Genomic DNA, 8,058 nt, shown 5'->3' with positions numbered 1-8,058 from the left:
GTCCATGCTCCTGCAAACGTCGTCGAACTGTTCGTGCAGATGGTTGTTGTCTTGCAAACGTCCTCCTCTGTTGACTCAGGGATCGAGACGTGGCTGCACGATCCGTTACAGCCTTGCGGATAAATGAGACGCCTGTCATCTCGACTGCTAGTAATACGAGGCCGTTGGGATCCAGCACGGCGTTCCGTATTACCCTCCTGAACCCACCGATTCCATATTGTGCTAACTGTCATTGGATCTCGACCAACGTTAGCAGCAATGTCGCGATACTATAAACCGCAACCGCGATAGGTTAAAATCCGACCTTTATCAAAGTCGGAAACGTGATGGTACGCATTTCTCCTCCTTACACGAGGGATCACAACAACGTTTCACCAGGCAACGTCGGTCAACTTCTGTTTGTGTATGAGAAATCGGTTGGATACTTTCCTCATGTCAGCACGTTGTAGGTGTCTCCACCGGCGCCAACCTTGTGTGAATGCTCTGAAAAGCTAATCATTTGCATATCACAGCATCTTCTTCCTGTCGCTTAAATTTCGCGTCTGTAGCACGTCATCTTCATGGTGTAGCAATTTTAATGGCCAGTAGTGTATTTCAGTTGGTAAGAGTTGATGGTACAGTTCGAATGTGGCGCAGATCCCACGAAGCCATGGAGCCACGTTATCAACAAGGCACTGTGCAAGCTGGCGGTTGCTCCATAATGGTGTGCGCTGTGTTGCTATGGAATGGACTGGGTCCCTGGTTATGTTCGGTGGCTTGGAAACCATCTGCAGCCATCCAGGGACAAAATGCTCCCAAACAACGATGGAATTTTTATGGATAACACTGCACTATGTCACCGGGACATAATTCTTCGTAATTGGTTTGAAGAACATTCTGGACAATTCGAGCGAATGATTTGGCCACCCATATCGACAGGCATGGATCCCATCGGACATTTATGCACAAAATCCTGCACCGGCAACACTTTCGCGATTATGGACGGCTGTAGGAGCAGTATGGCTCAATATTTCTGCAGGGGAGTTCTAATGAATTCTTGAGTCCGTGCCTCGTCGAGTTGTTGCGCTACGCTGGGAAAGAGGCGGTCCAACACGATATTGGGAGGTATGTCAAGACTTTCGTCACCTCAGTCTATTGTCTCGACATTGGTAACACGCTTGTTCACTGTGTCGAATTGCGCGGTTTCTAACCTGTAGCTGGTCCCAAAATCTTTTTGCTTTGAACATTTTTATGTTACGATTCACAAATTCAGTGTAAAGGATTAAAATCAATTGGTGTATCATGAAAGAAGTAGCGTAGCACTATTTAATTATTAACAACGCTATTGTCTGTTATTTGTCTTTAGTATACACAGCTACAGGATACCAGTACAACATTGTTGAAATAATATTGAACAAAGCCACGGCTGCAAAATACTAAAACGAATTCTTTACAGACGAATGGAAAAACTGGTAGAAGCCGACCTCGGGGAAGATCAGTTTGAATTCCGTAGAAATGTTGGAACACGTGAGGCGATACTGACTCTACGACTTATCTTAGAAGACAGATTAAGGAAAGACAAACCTACATTTCTAGCATTTTGTAGACTTAGAGAAGGCTTTTGACAATGTTGACTGGAATACTCTCTTTCAAATTCTGAAGGTGGCAGGGGTAAAATACAGGGAGCGAAAGGCTATTTACAATTTGTACATAAACTAGATGGCAGTTATAAGAGTCGAGGGGCATGAAAGGGAAGCAGTGGTTGGGAAGGGAGTGAGACAGGGTTGTAGCCTCTCCCCGAAGTTATTCAATCTGTATATTGAGCAAACAGTAAAGAGAAGAAAAGAAAAATTCGGAGCTGGAATTAAAATCCATGGAGAAGGAATAAAAACTTTGAGGTTCGCCCATGATATTGTAATTCTGTCAGAGATAGCAAAGGACCTAGAAGAGCAGCTCAACGGAATGGACAGTGTCTTGAAAGGAGGGTATAAGATGAACATAAACAAAAGCAAAACAAGGATAATGGAATGTAGTCGAATTAAGTCGGGTGATGCTGAGGGAATTAGCTTAGGAAATGAGACATTTAAAGTAGTAAAGGAGTTTTGCTATTTGGGGAAGAAAATAACTGATGATGGTCGAAGTAGAGAGGATATAAAATGTAGACTGGCAATGGCAAGGAAAGCGTTTCTGAAGAAGAGAAATTTGTTAACATCGAGTATAGATTTAAGTGTCAGGAAGTCGTTTCTGAAAGTATTTGTATGGAGTGTAGCCATGTATGGAAGTGAAACATGGACGATAAATAGTTTGAACAAGAAGAGAATAGAAGCTTTCGAAATGTGGTGCTACAGAAGAATGCTGAAGATTAGATGGGTAGATCATATAACTAATGAGGAGGTATTGAATAGGATTGGGGAGAAGAGAAGTTTGTGGCACAACTCGACTAGAAGATGGGATCGCTTGGTAGGACATGTTCTGAGGCATCAGGGGATCACAAATTTAGCATTGGAGAGCAGCGTGGAGGGTAAAAATCGTAGAGGGAGACCAAGAGATGAATACACTAAACAGATTCAGAAGGATGTAGGTTGCAGTAGGTACTGGGAGATGAAGAAGCTTGCACAGGATAGAGTAGCATGGAGAGCTGCATCAAACCAGTCTCTGGACTGAAGACAACAGCTACAACAACATGTGCGTTAGTTTGACATATACTCTAAGACAAAAAAAGAAAAAGAAACGAAAGAGGCGCCACGAAGGAATTATCCGTATGTGACAGAAATAAGTAGGTGTGATGTACATGTACAGGCAAACAAATGATTACAATTCCAAGAAAAGAGGATGATTTATTGAAGAGAAAGTGTTTCACAAAGTGAGGGATGTCGTTCCAAATTCTGTCCAATTTGTGCGTTCGATCGTCAAAATCCAAGGTAATTGGAGGGTCCTTCCCGTCGGGCTCCTGATGTTCTTAACTTGGATGAGACCCAGTGACCTCGCTGGCCAAGATAATGTTTGGTATGCACGAGGACAAGCTCTCGCCGTGTGCGAGCGGGCTTTATCTTGCCGAAATGTAAGCCCAGGAAAGCTTGCCATGAAGGGCAACACAACAGGGCGTATAAGATCATCGACGTGCCAATGTGATGCAAGGGTGCTGCGGATGACAACGAAAGGGGTCCCGCTATGGGTCGAAATGGCAGCCCGGACAACCACTCCTGACTGTCGTGCCGTATGGCAGGCGACATTCAGGCAGGTAACCCAGCGCTGTCTGGTGGGGTCTCCAGACACGCCTTCGCTGGTGATCGGGGCTTAGTTCGAAGCGGGACTCACCACTGAAGGCAATTTTACCCCAGTCAATGAGGTTTCAGGCTGAATTCGTGCCTAGAGCGGTCCCAGACAGTGGTGGGATACCAGCCTGACTGCCAACAGCCCAGCAACCAGGACTGATGGTCTGAGGTGTCATTTCTTATCGTAGGATCTCTTTCCTTGTCTTACAGCACAGCGGGACATTGACGATATTCTATGCTCCATTTTTGTTGTCCTTCATGGCAAGCCTTTACATTTCAGCAAGATAATGCCCACTTGCACACGGTGAGAGTTTCTGCTGCTCGTCTTCATGCTTGCCAAACTCTACCTTGGCCAGCGAGGTTCCAGATCGCACACAAATTGAGAACGTTTGGAGCACTATGGTCAGGGCCCTTCAAACAGCTCGTGATTTTAGCTATCTAACGCGCCAATTGGACAGAATTTGGAGCGATATCCCTCAGGGAGACATCCAACAACTCTATCAAGCAATGGCAAGCCGAAATACTGCTTGTATTAGGTCCAGAGGTGGACCGATGTGTTACCTACTTGCTAAATTTGTGAAATTCTTTCTCTTGAACAAATTATCACTTTTTCTGAAATTGTAATCATTTGTTTGTACATGTACATTACATCTATAAATTTTTTCTTAGAGTGTGTAATGTCCTCATGTTAATTTATATACTGAAGCGTGAAGAAACTGGTATAGGCATGCGTATTCAAATACAGAGAGATGTAAACAGGCAGAGTACGGTGCTGCGGTCGGCAACGCCTATATAAGACAAAAAAATGTCTGGAGCAGTTGTTAGATCGATTACTGCTGTTACAATGGCAGTTTATCAAGGTTCAAGTGAGTTTGAACATGGTTTTATATTCAGCGCACGGGAGATGGGATACAGCATCTCCGAGCTAGCGAGGAAGTGGGTATTTCTCCGTACGGTCATTTCACAAGTGTACCGTGAATATCAGGAATCTTGTAATACATCAAATCTCCGACATCGCTGCGGCCGGAATAAGATCTTGCAAGAACGGGACCAACGACGACTGAAGAGTATCGTTCAACGTGACAGAAGTGTAACCCTTCCGCAAACTGCTGCAGGTTTCAGTGCTGGGCCATCAACAAGTGTCAGCATGCGAACCATTCAACGTGACATCATCGAGACGGGCTTTCAGAGCCAAAGACCCACTCGTGTACCCTTGATGATTGTACGACACAACGCTTTACCTCGACATTGGACTGTTTTTGACTGGAAACATGTTGCCTGGTCGGACGCGTCTCGTTTCAAATTGTATAGAGCGGATGGACGTGTACGGGTACGGAGGCAACCTCATGAATCCATGGACCCTGCATGTCAGCCGGGGACTGTTCAAGCTGGTGGAGGCTCTGTAATGGTGTTGGGCGATTTCAGGTGGAGTGATATGAGACCCCTGATACGTCTAGATATGACTGTGACAGGGGACACGTACGTAAGCATCCTGTCTGATCACCTGCATCCATTCATATCCATTGTGCATTCCGACGGACTTGGGGAATTCCAGCAGGACAACACGACAGCCCACAAGTCCAGAATTGCTACAGAGTGGCTCCAGGAACACTCTTCTGAGTTTAAACAGTTTCGATGGCCACCAAACTCCCCAGACATGTTCATTATTGAGTGTATCTGGGATGCCTTGCAGCGTGCTGTTCAGAAGAGATCACCACCCCCTCATACTCTTACGGATTTATGGACAGCCCTGCAGGATCATGGGGTCAGTTCCCTCCAGCACTACTCCAGACATTAGTAGATTCCATGCCACGTCGTGTTGCGGCATTTTTGGGTGCTCGCGGGGGCCCTACACGATATTAGGCATGTGTAACAGTTTCTTTGGCTCTTCAGTGTGTTTTTCGTCTAGAATAACATGTCTTTCCTCGGACTGGATTTCAAAACACGTTGGGCAGTACTGTCCACCATTCTGATCCTCTTTCCTCCGCACTGTACGAATAGGAGGGCTGTGGCTGTCACTCCTCTGTACAGTGTTTCATGCATGACGGCTGCACTGGGGCGGAGCGAGCGCCAACTGGTTGCGAGCAAAATTTAAAAGCTGTACTTTTAGAGAGCATAACAGGATATTATTAGAATTACGGCCCAAATTTCAGCGCGGGATCGATTTCTGAGGCTGATTTCTTGCTAGTGTTCTTTTGTCCTCATTAAAATATGAGGTCGAGTTGGTGATGTTCCCTTGTTAGTCTTGCCACCGGAGCTCTTGAGGCTGATACAGCTATTCTCCAAAGATTACTTTAATGTTCATATATGCGGATTCTATCTTCCACGCATGCTTACACAGCTCTGCATTACTCCTCTAGCAATTCCTGCTTTGCCATTTCGCACTTTCTGTCACCCACTTTTTTTACATAGCTCTGTTCACATTTGCCCGCTTCATTTGGTGCAGTTTCAGTTTTACTCCTTTCATCATCAAATTAAACATCTCGTGTGTTATACACGGATTTGTGTTAGATTTCATCTTTCTGCCTAATTGTTTCTCCGATGATTTCGCCATTTCATCTCCCAAGGCTGTGCGTTCGTCTAGTATATTATTCCTTTCCCCCCTTCAAGTCAATAGTTGCCTAATGCTCTCTTTTAAACTTTCAACAACCTGGTGTTTGATTCTTTCAACTTATCCAAGACCCATCTTCTTTATTTTCTACCTTTTTGCAGGTTCTTTAGGTTTAAGTTGCATTTAATGGCCAATAAATTACGGTCGGAGTCCATATATGGTCTTGGAAATATGCCACATTTTAAAATCTGGTTTTTAATCTCTGCCTTACCACTACGTATTTATCTGGAACGCCCTGGTGTATTACACGTATAGTTTCTTTCATAGTTCTTATACCAAATGTTCCCAATGATGCAGTTGCACTTAGTGCAAAATGCTGTCAGGCTGTTTGCCCTTTCATTCCTTTTCTCCAGTCCATGTTCTCGTAGAAGTTTCTCTTCTCCCTATCGAATTCCAGTTGCTCATCACAATTAAATTTTCATCTAATCAACGAACTGAATAAATTCTTTTATGCCGCGCGGTCTAGGGCGTCTTGCCACGGTTCGCGCGGCTCCCCGCGTTGGAGGTTCGAGTCCTCCCTCGGGCATGGGTGTGTGTGTTGTCCTTAGCGTAAGTTAGTTTAAGCAGTGTGTAAGCCTAGGGTCAGATGACGTCAGCAGTTTGGCCCCATAGGAACTTACCACTACCATCACCAAATTCTTTTATCTCATTATATTTTTTCGGTTTCTTCATTATCTACATAGCTTTTTACTGCAGTGGTGGATGTTGACTTCCTGTCTAACTTGGTTATGAAATTAGTTTACTTTTGGCGACTTATTGGTAATAGATATGCAACCAGTCGCTTTTTTATGATTTATCCAACGATGAACATACTTTCGAGCCATTGCAGGCTCATCATCAGATGGAGGAGTTACAAGAACGTTATGCGTGGACCAAGCGTAGCTAGATTTACTTTTATAATCGTGTCCCCACCTGACCATTACTCGTGTTCTACCTACCACCGCATTTCACTAAATCCCATTATATCAAACTTAAACCTATTCATTTGTCTTTATAAACTCACTAACTTGATGAAAACATCTTCCTGGGCAGTCCACGCCCAGAGATCCTAATAGGGGTCTATTTTACCTTCAGAATATTTTACCCAAGAGGATGCTATCTTCATTAGGCTATACAGTAGGGCTACATGTCCTCTGGAAAGATAGCAGTTGTATTTTCCCCTTGCTTTCAGCCCTGCTGCAATACCAACATAGCGAGGCCATGTCAGCTATGTTACATAGCAAGATCAGCCAAGCGTCCACCCTGCTAAACCCGCAGCTACTGGAAACGCTGCTGTCTTACTTCAATAACAATACGACGTGATTTTAATGGTTTTGTGGGTTACTTGGCAGACAACATATTCACAGGTCTCCGTTCGATCCCCAGTTGTTTGAAGGGTCATCTGTGAACTCGGAACATAGGGTCTATAGATTTACGGTCTGACAGTTTCTAGCACTATCCTTCAAAGGTGAAATTTTTATAATGAGTTCATATTTTTAATAATTACCTGTTATGTGGCTAGTGAGCTTCCTTGGCTCACAATAACGTCTTAAAAGTATTACACGAAATCATTTCGCGGGAGCATCCTCGTTTAAAATAATTTAGGTGTTATTTGCAAATTCTCTCTCAGCTTTCCCAGAACTGCCTACGTTATCTTCGTGAAGAGTAAAAAAACGTAATAATTTCTGACATAAATTGCCGATTTGATCTCACAACATGTCAAACACACTGATAGTCCTTACCTTTCAAATGTTTTGGCTCTCTTGGGAGACTTTCGAGTTTTATACCACTCTTAGAATTTTCAGCACACGATGACATTCACGGCTGAAAAACTTGCTCATAAGTTTTCAGTGTAAAGACAGGATAGTTCGCACTCGATAATCGCACCTTTCAGCCGCAAAGTAGGTGCTCTTTTCGTTCCATTTATATATTCGGAATACAAGGCCATTACAGCTCACGGGCAAGTGAAATAATCAGAGTATTCCCAGATAAAAAAATCACATATTGTAAATGCGAGAAATTGTAACTTGCCAAAAGTAGGATACAGGCAATAAATAGGATTCTCTCAGAGCAAGTAGTGACAACCGAAAATTGGATTATCTCAATGAACATGAACAATCATCTCTAAAAATCTATTTCAAAACTCGAAGCCAATAGCTTTATGTTGTCCTAAATAAATTTTATCACAAATTCCTTGTTGGGTGGCTGTAAACG

This window comes from Schistocerca nitens, chromosome 9, assembly GCF_023898315.1.
Source record: "Schistocerca nitens isolate TAMUIC-IGC-003100 chromosome 9, iqSchNite1.1, whole genome shotgun sequence".
NCBI classification, from domain to species: Eukaryota; Metazoa; Arthropoda; class Insecta; order Orthoptera; family Acrididae; genus Schistocerca; species Schistocerca nitens.
The sequence above is the reverse complement of the archived record's forward strand: the minus strand, read 5'-3'. Positions refer to the sequence as shown.